Source organism: Chiloscyllium plagiosum, unplaced genomic scaffold (genome assembly GCF_037043375.1).
Source record: "Chiloscyllium plagiosum isolate Xiang-an unplaced genomic scaffold, Cpla_swu_hap1 HiC_scaffold_21, whole genome shotgun sequence".
Taxonomy (NCBI): domain Eukaryota; kingdom Metazoa; phylum Chordata; class Chondrichthyes; order Orectolobiformes; family Hemiscylliidae; genus Chiloscyllium; species Chiloscyllium plagiosum.
Window position 1 is genome coordinate 52,747,577 of NW_028270159.1, and position 13,625 is coordinate 52,761,201.

The following is a 13,625-nucleotide window of genomic DNA, read 5'->3' on the forward strand; positions in this document are numbered from 1 at the left end:
GATAGGAAGGAGACCAGAATTGCATGCAATATTCTAACAGTGGCCTAATCAATGTCCTGTACAGCCGCAACATGACCTCCCAACTCCTGTACTCAATACTCTGACCAATAAAGGAAAGCATACCAAACGCCTTCTTCACTATCCTATCAACCTGCAACTCCACTTTCAAGGAGCTATGAACCTGTACTCCAAGGTCTCTTTGTTCAGCAAAACTCCCGCGGACCTTACCATTAAGTGTATAAGTCCTGCTAAGATTTGCTTTCCCAAAATGCAGCACCTCGCATTTATCTGAATTAAACTCCATCTGCCCTTACCTTTGTGAAGTTGTCAAATTACCAGATCCTGAGACTGAAGGAAGATGAAGGTGGCCTTTGAAGACACATCATTGGAGGAAGGGACAGCAATTATATGGCTAGAATGTTGAAGAGAGGAGTCTCTGATAGAGGGTCTTGTGTGAGCAGAGACTGGGGGACGTTTGTGCAAGAGGGGATCTGTGAGAGAGGGGTGTGTGTGAGTGAGGGGATGGTGGGGGGGTGTGCAACTATGAGAGAGGGGGTACTTTGAGAATGGGTACTATGAAAGAGGGGGGACTATGTGAGGGGGTAACTGTGAGGGGTGGGGAACTGTGAGAGAGAAGTGACTGTGAAAGAGGGGCAAATATGGGGGGGCGACTGTGAGAGAGAGAGGGGCTGTGAGACAGAGAGGGGACTATGTGAGAAAGAGGGGATGGTGAGGGGGGGGGAATGGTGAGAGAGAGGGGACTGTGAGAGAGAGAGAGGGAGGATGGTGAGAGTGAGAGAGGGAACTGTGAGAGAGAGGGGGGACTGAGAGAGAGAGAGGGGGAATGTGAGAGTGAGGAGACTGTGAGTGGGGGGGTGGAGGACGGTGAGACAGAGGGGGATTGTAAGAGAGGGGGAGTGTCAGAGAGTGAGGGGACCATGAGTGGGGGTGAGGGAGGACAGTGAGATAGAGGGGGGATTGTGAGAGCTCTGGTTACAAATTTCAGCTCAAGACCGACTTGGTTTCCTACTTTGGAAAGTGCTACTCTATTTGGTAATAGTCAGCTTGTTCCTCAAACGTTGTCACCCACTTTGGTAGCACAACCACAACATGGGGTCAGATTGGATGAAGATTTAAATAGCTGGTGGATATAAAATGCAAAGACAGAGAAAGTGAGCTCAAATTCATTCCACCGAATGTCTCAAAGCATCTTCTGTCCAAGGAATTACTTTTGAAGTTTAGTCAATTCAGAAACCTGACTAATTTGAGCACAGCAAGCTCGCACAAATGTGATATTGACCAGCTAGTCTGCTGCACTAATATTGCTTGTCAGTAAATGTGGGATGCCAGAGGTAACTCTCCTGGCCTTCCAACAGATGCTGGGATTTTTATTGTAACCTGAGAGGGCAGGTTTAATGTCTCATCTTGAAGTATGGTATCTCTGAGGCTGATGGAGAGAGCATGAGGGATGGTCAGGAAATCTAAGATCGATGCCTCTTCATCCTTAGTCCTCTGTTAACTTTGCACATCTCAAGCCACACCTTATAAGGGTAGGGGAAATGACAGTCGAAATCAAGTACAGACCCCTGTCTCCTCTCTTTATCTTCTATAAGTAAGCTTTACCCAGCGCTAAATCGCCATTTCCCTGTTGCCATGCTGAAGAGACATTATATTCTATACTAACAATACCCAGCGTTATCACACTTCTGTCAAGCCTTCCACTGGCTCCAAATTCTTACACTTGCTTGTCCGATATCCAATACTAGGTGCACTGAAGTTTTCTCCAATATTTGGAAGATCAAAAGCATTGCCTTTGTTTTCCACCACAAACTCGATGCATTTTCTAGACACCAGTCTGTTCATTTCTCTGGGGCTGAGCCAGACTGCCTGCTAGTTTCTATCTGGCTCTGAGATGAACTTCAGGGTCACACACCCAGGCCATCAGTAAGATTGCCTACCTTCGCCTTCTGAAGATTTCCTGATTCTGACCCAGCCTAAATTAATCCACTGCTGATATCATCAACCTCGACTTTTCTTTAATCTCAAGACCTGATCCTTCCAATGCACTGCTGGTCAGTCTGCCCTGGTCCAACATATCCATGTTTAAGATCATCTTAAACTCTGCTGACCATGACCTAACTCACAGAAAGTCCCATTATCAATTTTGTCCTGACCTGCATTACCTCCCAGCCTGCCCAAACCTCTGATTTAAATCTTTCAACCTCATTTTCAAATCCCTACATTTGCATCTCCAAGTCTAGCCTTGTGTCCATTGTTGATTTTATTTACTGTACCATCGCTGATTGTGTCTTCAGCTAACTCCAAAACTCTGAAATTCCCTCCCTAAACCTCTCTGTCCCTCTTTCTTCCTTTAGGGTGCCCCAGAACAGTCAAGTTTTTGGTCACCTACCCTAGTGTCTCCTCATGTGAACTACCAGGGGACATTTCGCTCAGTAAAAGGCGATGCAACTAATGGTACTTGTTAATTGTATGAGTCCGGATTTCAGTGCTATCTACTAGTCTGAAATATGCCTCCTGAGGGCTGGAACCTATGAGCTGAGTACAGTTCCTCTGCATGGAGTCTGATCAAGGCTTGGTACTGCTGAGTCATCACTTCCCCGTTTTGTATTCCAGTCTTAAATGTGCAGTTGAGCATTCCTTTAGATTTTCTTTTGCCTTGTAATGTTTTTTGCTAACTGGATATTCTAATTCTGTACAGTGTCCTCTAAGTTCTGGATGTCTAGACTATATTGTGATTTGTACAGTATATGTGGGGCTGACTGTGAACAGGATTGGTGTAACAGAGCTGAAGAGACATTTGTACAATCTTCACAGTGAATTGAGAAGGGGCTGTGGCTGGGTTATGTCAAACTCAGAAGCATTGAGCTTCATAACAGCAGAACCTCATTTAAAGTGCTGGCTGCCTCTTGGGGGCAGATGGAAAGATTCACTGGCAGTCGGGAAGGAGGCGGGATTGAACTGGTAACGGCTGGTCCTGGCTAGGTTTGACAGGGAATGACCGATTCAGCTGGGATTCTACTGGACTCCATAAGAAATCCAGCAGGGACACTCAGCCGTGGAGTCAGCCTCAGAAATTTTTAGCTGGCTTGCATGCTCAGTCTCCCCACCCTCTCCCCACACTTGCCTGGAACAGGTTTCTCTTCCTCCACCCCACAACCCCAGTCCCAATTCAACGCAGGCCTCTCCACCCAACCCAATTACTGCACCTCCTGCCCTCAAAACACATCTGTCCCTCGTGAAGCCAGAGAAGCCTCCTCTGTTCCCCCTGTCTAAGGCAGAGGGGTGTTTTACATAGTATATGAGATCACCTAAAGATTTCTCTCCATTGCCTGCCCAGGAAATGGCTCTCTTTCTCTCGGGGTCTCCCCATCTTATCCCTGCACTGCTGTGTACGGGCGGGTGAATGGAGTTTCCCAGGTTGATGACCAGGGGCTTCCTGCTCCTTTTGGGTTTCACTGATTACCTACTTTTTCCATCATTCTCATATCCTTATAACTCCCTGAGTCCTGGGAAACCAGGATTGCAGCAATTCTATGATTAAATTTGAGGCTGGCAGCCTTTTCAAGTATTTAAATGACTGTTCAAATCATCTGCTTCCTTAACCAGTGTCCATTAGAATCAGATTAATGGCATTTTTAAATTTTTATCTCTGCTTTTCCTTTGAACATACTAGTCTGAAAACGTCTGATCTTGTCTGATGTCAGAAGTTAAGTAGACTCAGGCCTGGTTAGTACTTGAATGGGAGACTGCCTGGGGATAGTAGGTGCAGTCAGCTTAGCATGGCATGGTGGCTCAGTGGTTAGCACTGCTGCCTCACAACGCCAGGGACCCAGGTTCGATTCCCAGCCTCAGGTGACTGTCTGTGTGGAGTTTGCACATTTTCCCCGTGTCTGCGTGGGTTTCCTCTGGGTGCTCCGGTTTCCTCCCATAGTCCAAAGGTGTGCGGGTTAGGTGGACAGGCAATGTTAAATTGCCCATAGTGTCCAGGGATATGCAGGCTAGGTGGGTTAGCCTTGGGCTACAAGGGTAGGGCATGGGTCTGGGTGGGTTGCTTGTTGGTGGGTCAGTGTAGAATCCATGGGTTGAATGGCTTGCTCCCACACTGTAGGGATTCTATGATTTTCTCACCCATGTTCTGTTAACCACAGAGTCCTACTTTGTCTTATTTAAAGAGCTTGTGTAAAAGTGACCATGCTGAGGGACTGGATTGTCAGTGATGATGGTTGTTGTTGCTTCATAACAGGATAAAAATGCTGATACTGGTCCGTGGAACATGATAAAACCTCGGGATGATTATGGATGATTATATGACTCACCAGTGTAACCTGGAACAAGTTTCTGTGGATGGATCTGGTCCGACACATCAGGAGGACAGTAGTCACTGTATTCTGGATAATAGTCAGGGGCCCCAGTGGTAGGTGACAGGAGAGTGTGGTCAGCTCGAGCAGTTTTTGGATTCTTCAAGATATCGTGGGTTATCCTCCCGTAAGTCTTACCGAAATGGAATGGGATTGTACGGGCATATCCAGTATATCTGTATGAGAAATACAAGCAAAACACATTTTGGAGTGGACTATGGACTTTACTCAACTGTTAGCCAATGCAAACAATTGACTCTCAGTTGGTTCTTAATGAGTGGGCATTTAATGGTAACTCTGTGATGCCCAGAGGACACTGGGCAGCTACCCCTGGCTCTGACAAGTGGTTGGCAACACTTTCCTATACCTGACGTCACTCCATATACCCACCCCCAACATTCCCCATCAGTGGCATCACTTTGTGCATACTTCTGAGCACAGGTTAGCTTCCTTGGAGCCACAGTGACATCCCATGGTCAGATTCAGAATATTGAGAAACAGCACAGTTCCTGAACATCAATCTTGGTGTTCTTCATCATTCTGATCATGCATTCAGCAACAACTTGTATTTACATAGAACAATAGAACATAGAACATAGAACATAGAACAATACAGCACAGAACAGGCCCTTCGGCCCACGATGTTGTGCCGAACATTTGTCCTAGCTTAAGCACCCATCCGTGTACCTATCCAATTGTCGCTTAAAGGTCACCAATGATTCTGACTCTGCCACTCCCACAGGCAGCGCATTCCATGCCCCCACCACTCTCTGGGTAAAGAATCTACCCCTGACATCTCCCCTATACCTTCCACCCTTCACCTTAAATTTATGTCCCCTTGTAACACTCTGTTGTACCTGGGGAAAAAGTTTCTGATTGTCTACTCTATCTATTCCCCTGATCATCTTATACACCTCTATCAAGTCACCCCTCATCCTTCGCCATTCCAATGAGAAAATGCCTAGCACTCTCAACCTGTCCTCGTACGACCTATTCTCCATTCCAGGCAACATCCTGGTAAATCTTCTCTGCACCCTCTCCAAAGCTTCCACATCTTTCCTAAAGTGAGGCGACCAGAACTGCACACAGTACTCCAAATGTGGCCTAACCAAGGTCCTGTACAGCTGCAACATCACTTCACGACTCTTGAATTCAATCCCTCTGCTAATGAACGCTAATACACCATAGGCCTTCTTACAAGCTCTATCCACCTGAGTGGCAACTTTCAAAGACCTATGAACATAGACCCCAAGATCCCTCTGTTCCTCCACCTGACTAAGAACCCTACCATTAACCCTGTATTCCGCATTCTTATTTGTCCTTCCAAAATGGACAACCTCACACTTGGCAGGGTTGAACTCCATCTGCCACTCCTCAGCCCAGCTCTGCATCATATCTAAATCCCTTTGCAGCCGACAACAGCCCTCCTCACTATCCACAACTCCACCAATCTTCGTGTCATCTGCAAATTTACTGACCAACCCTTCGACTCCCTCATCCAAGTCATTAATAAAAATTACAAACAGCAGAGGACCCAGAACTGATCCCTGCGGAACTCCACTTGTAACTGGGCTCCAGGCTGAATATTTACCATCTACCACCACTCTCTGACTTCGACCGGTTAGCCAGTTTTCTATCCAACTGGCCAAATTTCCCTCTATCCCATGCCTCCTGACTTTCCGTATAAGCCTACCATGGGGAACCTTATCAAATGCCTTACTAAAATCCATGTATACTACATCCACTGCTCTACCCTCATCCACCTGCTTGGTCACCTCCTCAAAGAATTCAATAAGACTTGTAAGGCAAGACCTACCGTTCACAAATCCGTGCTGGCTGTCCCTAATCAAGCAGTGTCTTTCCAGATACTCATAAATCCTATCCCTCAGTACCCTTTCCATTACTTTGCCTACCACCGAAGTAAGACTAACTGGCCTGTAATTCCCGGGGTTATCCCTATTCCCTTTCTTGAACAGGGGCACAACATTCGCCACTCTCCAGTCCCCTGGTACCACCCCTGTTGACAGTGAAGACAAAAAGATCATTGCCAACGGTTCTGCAATTTCCTCTCTTGCTTCCCACATAATCCTCGAATATATCCTGTCAGGCCCGGGGGACTTGTCTATCCTCAAGTTGTTCAAAATGTCCAACACATCTTCCTTCCTAACAAGTATCTCCTCTAGCTTACCAGTCCATTTCACACGCTGTATCTTCAATGCTGTCAAGCATTCCAAGGCAGCGTTCCACCTCAGGAATGTCACGTCCAGATCTGTGACTGACCACTTACCCATGACTTAATGCCAATATATCTTGGCATCAATCCTAACCATACATTGACCTACCAGAAATCACAACATTGGAGCAAAGCGCAAAACACAATTAAATTTCATACAGAAACTGTTGAGTATCACTGGACAGTGGAACATATAGACACTGGCCTGGTTCTACTCAACAACAAATAATGCTCGTCAACAACCACATTATAGTGGTCTCTGAGAAGCCATGAAGCTTATTTCTGGGATGTTAAGAACTATGCAACTCAAGTGGCTTCCTGTGGCAGCCTTCCCAAGGAACCTCCCCAGTGCCCCCATCTTCCTTCAAGAATTTCACTCCCTGACAGATAACTCCCAAGCATTGCTATTAGCCCCGGACTCTCTCAATAAAAATCCATATGGCCATCTGAAGTGTTCCGGCTCCTGATGGAGCAGCTCCTGGCTGACTGCAAACAGCAGTGACATTTGTGGGTCCGGAGCAGGGGGCCCAGGGGAATGGAACAGCTATCCGAGACAGATCAATGAACTCTTCCTCTGAACAATCCATTCCTGGTGGGGTCACACCACATCAGTTGAAGCTTTCGATTGGATTGTTTACTGAGATGTCGGACTGTAACTGCTTCCCTAAGCCAAATGAGTCACAAAAAGTCGTGATGCCTTCACTCTGGGGAAATCCACAGTGAGCATCAATCGAAAACCAGAGGGTGATTCCTGGGTGATAAGAGCTAATCACTTTACTAGCTGACCCATGACTCTGGTTGTAGCTCAAAGCACGTGAATGTGTGACCCACGCCACCACGTGGAACATCACGGAGTCATGGGCTGTTTAAAGTTGAGCTTCTGCTGCTAGGAGCATTGTGGGTAATCCTGCCGTACTTGGTCGGTGGTGTTTTGCTCTTTTCTGCATAGCCCCAGCATCACGAGGACACAACTGAGAAAGGGATGGAGTCAGAAGGAATGGACGCAACTAACAAATCCGCTTACTGGCTGCTCCTTCTGCGACTGGCTTATTTGTTTACAGTATCAGGGAACCACATAACAAACATTGCACAACACCTTTCTCAAACGGATCATCCAATAGTCCATTAAAATCAACATGATTGATGAATGCTCATCTTCCATATTCTATTCCAGTGCCTGTCTCAGTTCCCCCTACACCGTACTGCCCTGTTGGCTTTAATCCAGCATGTGGAAGTTTGCTGACTTGCAGTGTGTGTGAGACCGAGGCCCAGTTGCTTCACAATGGCCCCTTCCCTCATCATGACTCTGAAGGTGGATAACAACTGCACAATGTTGAGCATTATTTGTGGCTCCTCATGTACCGAAACAGTCAGTGTCCATATGCTGCAAGACCTGGACACCATTCAGGCTTGAGCAGATATGTGTGTGACCTTTGTGCCACAGAAGTGTCAGACAAGAGAGAATCTAACCATCACCTCATGACATTCAATGATTACACCATCACTGTAACCCACATAAGATCATGACTGATCTGATTATAACTTCAATCTCACAATCCCAACTACCCCTGGTAACCTTTCACCTCCTTCCGTACCAAATATCTATCCACCCCTGCCTTTAATATATTCAAGGGCTCTGCTTCCATTACTGTTTCAAGAAGAGAGTTCCAAAGACTCAGGGCACTCTGAAAGGAAAGAAAATGGCATTACTTCTGTCTTAAGCGGCTCACCCCTGACTTTTAGCAGTGACTCCTAGTTCTACAATCTTCCAAAGGAGGAAACATCCTTTCCACATTCACCCTGTCAAGACCCCTGGAGATCTTTGATGTTCAAATCACATTGCCTCTTATTCTTCTAAACCCCATTGGACTCAAGCCTAACCTGTCTGACCTTTCCTCCTAAGACAACAAACTCAGTCCAGGTATTAGCCAAGTAAACCTTCTCTGAACTGCTTCCATTGTTTAATATCTTGCCTGAAATAAGATGATCAATACTGTAATGCAGATGTGGCCTCACTATGCTTGAAGTGTAACCTTCCTACTTTTGTATCCAATTCCCCTCACATTCTGTTATCTTTCCTGATTACCTGCCATACCTGCTAACTAACCTCTTGTGATTCAAGCACAGGGTCACCCAGGGCAACAGATTCATGGGAAACCACACCCTGCAGTGACACCTTTGAGCCGTTCACCATCCCGACTTGGAAATATATCACCATTCCTTCAGTGTCACTGAGTCAAAATCCTGGAACTTGCATCCTAACAGGATTGTGGGTATCCCTACATCAGATGGACTTCAGTCGGTTAAGAAGTACCACCATCTTCTCATGGGAAACTAGCAATGGGCAATGAATATTGGCCCAGCCAGATGTGCCCATACCCCATGAATGATAAAAGAAAACAAATATACTAAATGCATTAGTTCTGCTAAACAGTCTCCATCATCTGAAAGATCAATTCCATTTGATAAAAATAAAATTTGTCCATGATTATATAAAATGTTAATTTTTTAAAGTTTGTTTATCACACTTCATCGTCCATCTTAATCCCATCCCTGTGTCCCAAAGAGAGTGCTGCTATTATTAATGATGGCATGCATTAATGGTGAGAAGGGGTATGTTCAAAGGAGATGTGAGAGCTAAGTTGTTTTACACAGAGAGTGTAGGTACCCGGAATACACCCGGATACAGTGGTGGAGGCAAGTATGATAGAGGCATTTAAGGGGCTTTCAGGTAAGCACATGAATGAGCAAGCAATGGGAGGATTGGACCAAGGGCAAGCAGAAGGGATTAGTTTAGCATCATGTTCAGCACAACACTGTGGGCCGAAGGGCCTGTTCCTGTGCTGGACTGTTTTATGTTCCATCCTTAATGTACTTCCTGGTTTCTTGTTTGTGAGAATACACCAATATGATTGGCTACTTGCTTGCTTGATGACATCACTATTAATGGACATATGGAGATCCCTGTGACTTAGGACCAGTTTGCAATTGATGTTGGAAAGGGGTTATCCCCAGCACAGAGATTGCTAGGTTTTATGGGAAGCCTTTTTGATAATCAGCAGTTTTAACCTGTAATAGATCTATGCACTGACTAATAGAGGCCAGCATTGATGATAAATGGGATGGTTTAAAAGGCAGATTGGTTACCTTCTCCTAATGCTTCCAAGCTGATTTCGTAAACTGTTCAAATCAAACCATAACAGCATGGAGTACTAATCCCTTGTTACTTATGTAGAAACAGAAAACATGGGGAATACTCAGCAGCCTGGGAAAGCATTTTTGGAGATGGTAACTACACTAATGTTCGAGGTCAGAACAATTCTGGTGAAAATTTATAAAACCTGAATGTTAACACTGTTTCTTTCCTCCACAGATGCTGCCAGACCTGCTGAGTGCTTCCAGCATATGCAGTATTAATCACTGGTACACAGTCCCTACACTGTATAAGCAGCCATTTGGCCCATCGAGTCTGCACTGACTCTCCAAAGAGTATACCCCCCCCCATCCCTGTAACCTTGCATTTCTCATGGCTAAACCACCCAACCTGCGCATCTTTGGACTGGGGGACCCAATGTGCAACCTCCACACAGACAGTCACCCAAGGCTGGGATTGAACCTACATCCCTGGTGCTGTGAGGCAGCAGTGCTAATCACTGAGCCATCGTGCTGCACAATATCAGATGAGAGGCACTGGCATAGCAGTAATGTCACTGGGATAGTAATGGACGATCCCAGGCTAATGTTTAAATCTCCACCATGAGAGATGGTGACATTTGAGTTCAGTGTACAAACTGGAATTTAAGAACTAGCCTCATTGTGTCCATGCATTAGGGTTAGACTGTTGCTTTTAAGTCAAAAACAAATCTGGTTTTCTATTGTAATTTTGGGAAGTAAAGGTGCTATCTTCACCTAGTCTGGCCAACATGTGACTCCAGACCCACAACAATTGACTGCCCACTTGGCAATTAGGGACAGACAATTAATCCCTGTCAGCAATTCCTGCATTGATGGAAAAATAAGAAATACTGGTCAAATCTGTCAGAAGCGTGGCTAATACGATCAGCCAGTGATGTTCCAGATTTATTATCATTAACCAATGCAAAGCTTATTTTGCCCAAATCTTTCAGAATAGGGTAACATTCCAAATTGTTCCACAGAAACGTAATCAAAGAAGAATCGATAGCAAAGCAAAGAAGATATATTTTAAAAATGAGAACCCGGGTCAAAATGGATGAGTTTTTAAGAATTAGGCCAAAGTGATAGAGAGAGAGAGAGAGAGAAAGAGAGAGAGGGGTGGTATTCCAAAACCTAGGATGTAGATAATCAAAGGTACAGCCATTAACATTAGAACCAAGTGAAATGGGGCTGTGTAAGAGGCCAGCCAGAGGCAAAGGGAATCAATGGACTAAGGCAATGAAGAGATTCCAACAGAAATGCAGGCATTTTTAAAATTACAGAAAGGTGTAAGGTCAACAAGCACAAGATCAATGTGTGAGTGAGCTTGGATAGTTGTGGCCGAGCTTTAGAGGAATTGAAGTTTATAGAGGGTATATAGGACAGAAGAACAAGAAAATGGTTGCACCTGTAGATGACAAAGATATGAAGGAAAGTTTAAATAAATGATAGATGAGATGGACTATGGTGCTGTGGTAATGGAGATGATTTGGGGTGGAATACAGGCTAAAGACTTGACAGTGATTGTCCTCAGAGATTCCTGATATAGTAAAGAATATTTTATTTGAAATCTAAGCAGAAAGTGTTTGAAATACTCAGCCAGCCAGGCAGCCATGATGTAGTAACTCATTGTTACAGGGTAACTGGAGTTTCTTGTTGCATCTTTTCTTAAGCTGCTTCTATTCTCTTGTCTGGGAATGTGACTTACCCAGGTATATAATGTGGTTCTGGGGTATCGAGAATCTGTTTGTACACATCCATCCTCTGAGTGCAGCTCTGTTGCAAATTGCTGGATGTTCAGGAGCCTAAGGTTTATCTTACTGTCAGTGTAAAGCTGTTACTTAGCAACCAACTTACAATACCCATGACAACAGCACTGCCACCTTTGCTAGTCAGCAGTCCTGAATCTGCTACTTGATGCTGGGGCAATCTTTGGGCATCAGGAAACAATCCCTGCAGCAAACATGATGGGCTCATCCATCCCATTCCGGTCACATTGGCCAAAAGTATTGGTAGACAGTAGCGGCAATATCCTAAATGCACCGCATGACATGGGCAGTTCAATATCCCGTAAGCCTGCTTATCGTGGGAAAGCCCCTCTCCATCCCCCTAGACACTACTGTTTCAAAGAGAAATACTTCCCTCATGGTAGTCAAGCCTTTCAATCTCTTCTCGCTCAATACCAAGCAAGAGCTATGATACAACCTGGACTGGAATGTGTAGGAGTACACATCCCGACCCCAATGGAGCGACAAGCTCTAAATCAAGACCAGCAAGGATCTTCAGCAGCTGACCAGCCCCGGTCAGACACTCAGGGAGGTCAAGGAACAGCAGCAGGTCAGGCTCCTGACAGCACTGGGCCTGGTCCGATGGAGAGCCAAGCTCCAGAATTTCAGCAGAAGTGCCCATGTGAGTTGGTCACTCAGAAGTGCTGCCCGTGCAAACAACTTATGGAACGCGAATTAGCTAAAATGGCAGAAACGTGTCCACAAGACAAGCAGCAGCAGCAGGTGGAATCAGTGACCCCATCACCAGTTGAACCATTAGAGACCTTAGAAGCTTCTTCTACCCAACTAGAAGCTGAAACATCGCCTGAACCACTAGAGACCCTGGCAGGGTCTCCTACCACACCGTTAGAGAATCTGGAAACATCTCCCGAGCTACCAGAGAACTTGGAACCATCTCCCACTGAGCCATCAGAGAAGCCGGAAACATCTCCCGAGCCACCTGAGAGCTTGGAACCGTCTCCCACTGTACAACTGGAGACTTCAGAAGTATTTCCTGAGCCTGGGGAGAACCCGGAAACGTCCCCTGAGGCACCAGAGAACGTGGAAACCTCTCCGGAACCACCCGAGAACGTGGAGCCAGTGGAGAACCTGGAGACATCCCCCGAGGCCCCGGAAAACCTGGAAGGCTCTCCCACCGAGCAAGTGGAGAACTTGACATCATCAGCTGATTCACCTGTGAACTGACACATCATCATCATCATCATCAGGTATTCACACAGACAACTTGGGGAAGAAAGGACCTCTGTACTGTTTATTTGTGTCTTAAGTTGTTAGTTGTCCTATGTTGTCTCAATTGTGTAATGACTTACACGATTAGCTAACTGTGGTGTTTCTGACCTGGCATCAGCAAACATTGGCAAAAGTTATTCAGATATGGTGCTGTGTCTAGCCCCCTCATACAACTGAATTTAAAACATGTCTCATGCATCGTGCTATAATACTAACTGCCACCATTGACAGCTCGAGACAGTCGTGTTATTTTATACAGAAATGCGTGTAGATTAATCTCTCTCTTCCTCCAGCAATATGTCTTCTTACCTTTGAATCACACCTGGCAGTAAGCTGGCTGCGTTAATGATCCAAGCATAAGTTCAAAACACCAGCACAGCTCCAGCGTTGTTTTCAAAGGACCCCTGATGCTTTTGGCTCAGTTGGGCTATTACTGAATGAAATTTTGAATTGTTTTATGATATCATGTGGGAGGCATTCTGACATCAGAAAGGAAGTAAGATGAATCGAGATGAACATAAACGAGTAAGCGATGTTCCATCAGAGTCAGACTGTGTCTTCTAATACTGAAATATAGAACATAGAACATAGAAAAATACAGCGCAGTACAGGCCCTCGATGTTGCGCCGATGCAAGCCCACCTAACCTACACTAGCCCACTATCCTCCATATGCCTATCCAATGCCCGTTTAAATGCCCATAAAGAGGGAGAGTCCACCACTGCTACTGGCAGGGCATTCCATGAACTCACGACTCGCTGAGTAAAGAAAATGTGTATCTTAAAACAAAACGTCACGGAAACAGCCAGGAATAAGTCTATGT

The 13,625-nt window shown here is 45.5% G+C and overlaps 1 protein-coding gene across 1 annotated transcript in view; it reads right to left on the reverse strand.

Moving 5' to 3' along the window:
• LOC122564640 (ciliary microtubule inner protein 2A-like) overlaps positions 1-13,336 on the reverse strand; it is a 44,373-nt gene extending 31,037 nt beyond the window's left edge. The window contains exons 1-2 of the mRNA XM_087998574.1: positions 13,113-13,336; positions 4,338-4,555 (exon numbers count right to left, since the gene is read on the reverse strand). The gene's annotated coding sequence lies outside the window, so the exon portion shown is untranslated. The remainder of the gene's footprint in view (positions 1-4,337; positions 4,556-13,112) is intronic.
• Between the last annotated feature and the right edge of the window lie 289 nt (positions 13,337-13,625).